At 39.6% G+C, this 2,201-nt stretch overlaps 1 protein-coding gene across 9 annotated transcripts in view; it reads right to left on the bottom strand.

Annotated features, from left to right (window-relative positions):
- The window catches only part of Stxbp5l (syntaxin binding protein 5-like), a 369,984-nt gene that overhangs the window by 105,475 nt on the left and 262,308 nt on the right, over positions 1–2,201 (bottom strand). The gene's annotated exons all lie outside the window — the stretch shown is intronic.

Below are 2,201 nucleotides of genomic sequence, written 5' to 3'. Positions count from 1 at the left end.
GGGTGTGGGCAGTTAGCCACCGAGGCCCCAGGGGGTGCCAGAGGTTTTCTCTGCCTTGCATGCTGCTCAGGGAGGCAGAGCCCAGAGTCACCAGGCTTCCGGAAGATGTGTGCCTATCAGCCCAACCTGGGGTGACACCTCTGAATTCTATTCTTTAGCTTCATCTCACAGTCTTAGTTTCTAAGTTCATTTGGTATTTGTTCATTCCAACATTTTTAGTTTATGAATTGTAAAACTGGATGGTACAGTATAAGCCCAATTACCATGAATCAGCACTTAAAACAGACTAGCTACAAAGCATCCACAGTGGGGAAAGCCTTTTTCCTTCTTTGGTGGAAAATTCAGAGCCAGAGAATCTGGAACTCCCGTATAGGAGTAAACACCTTCCTCCAACTATATTCAAAATTCAACCAAACATCAAATATACCAATAGCAAAAGCTATTATATAGCACCTTGGATTCAGATGCAAAGTCCCAACTGTAATAATTACAATAAGAAAAGAAGCTAGGGCATGGGAAACCCTTGAATAATTTATCTGAAGTACTAAGATACTAATCACACTAAAATATGCTATTAAAGCCTGTTAGGAAATTTCTTTTTTAGGATTTCTTTTTATAATTGATACATAGGATTTTTTTGCAGTTATTAATAAAACACTGCTTACATATTTTTAAATTTTAAGATTGTCTCTAAGAGAATGACAAGACACGTTAGCCAAAACTGATCTCCAGATGTGGGAAATTCTTTGTGAGCTTTCCCCAGGTAGAGTAGTACCAGCCAGAAGTATCTACTGTGTATCCTAACCAAGATATAGCCTTCAGAGCAAGAAACTTCAAGGAAGCAAACAAACAGGACAGGTTTCTCTACAGACATCTACGAATCCCTCAAGAAATGGAATACTGCAAAAATGACCAAAGGTCACTCAGCTAAATGGCATTGAACCTGGGCCCAGGCAGGCATTTACCTCACACAAGGAAATGACCTTTATGACTTATTTTCACTCATAGAAAATAAATTCCATTTCAAAGTGGACATAGTGTAAACATTAGGAATTCAATAAACTAGGTAAAAGGAGCTTGGTTTTCCTCAGAATACAAGAAAGTAAACATCTCTAGAGCATTATTGCAGCCAGGAATTCTTTCCTTTATGGATGCGTGTGTCCTATAGATAAACAGACCTTAGATTCCTTGGTACATGTGGGGTTTGGGAAAGTAACACAGGAATGTGATTAGCTACAACAGAGCAAAACAAGTGAAATAATTTTTAATTACTCCTTCCCCTCAAAAAAAAATTATGTTTTCCCAAACATGATCAAAATCAAATTTTTCAAATTGCTTGCTTGTTCTCTACAAAAAAGATGTGAGAAAAGTTTCTGTCTTTCAAGTCATCATCAAGAAACTCTTCACTGTGATTCATCCAACCTCTAGAAGTTAGTGTTAGCATCCCAAGGATCAACACTAACCTGATCTGTGTGGCCTGGAATTCATCAGAGCCCAGAAGAATGTCTTCAACAGAACTGGTCATATACACAGACCCTTCTTCCACTAATGTCAGTATGGGCAGAAGGACCTTCCCTCTCTCTGTTTTATTATCATGAACATGTTGGTCAAAATCACAGGCCACATGTCAAGCAATCTGCTTGTCTCACTGCTTAAAACAAATACAGTCCTTTTTGCTCCAAGCACTATCTTAACTAAACAGACAAAGTTTACTAGAGTGCACTGGGAGAGATTTCATGATGTGAATCTGGTATGTTTTTGGTCCATGCCCATTAATGGTGTCCAGTGTAAGTTTTGAATCAGGAGGTCACTAACTCTATGGTAGAGGAGATCATCCACCTTGCTCCTCTACCCTCAAGTTGCACTGCTGCTCACAATGGGTGTTTGCTCCAGCTCGGAGATTTCCACTGGCTGGGATTGGATACCACAAACCAAAGGGTTTGACAGGTTCTCCTAGTCCATGCTCAAGTCAATTTCCTCATCACATATGTGCTCATCTCCACTCTCATCTGATTTTCCAGAGACTCCAGGACCACAAATTCCATGGACCTCTCAAAGTCTGCTTGTACTTTAAAAGGTCCCAACCTGCCATGGGGTTCAAAGCTTGAACTGGCCAGATATATTAGATTCTTAAGAGTACGCAGTAATTGTACCTGACCTCAATTTACATGGTGAGAAACAAAAAGAAAGCATATATATAT

This window comes from Chinchilla lanigera, unplaced genomic scaffold (genome assembly GCF_000276665.1).
Source record: "Chinchilla lanigera isolate Chin_1 unplaced genomic scaffold, ChiLan1.0 scaffold00026, whole genome shotgun sequence".
Taxonomy (NCBI): domain Eukaryota; kingdom Metazoa; phylum Chordata; class Mammalia; order Rodentia; family Chinchillidae; genus Chinchilla; species Chinchilla lanigera.
This window is presented reverse-complemented; position numbering and strand designations above follow the sequence as displayed.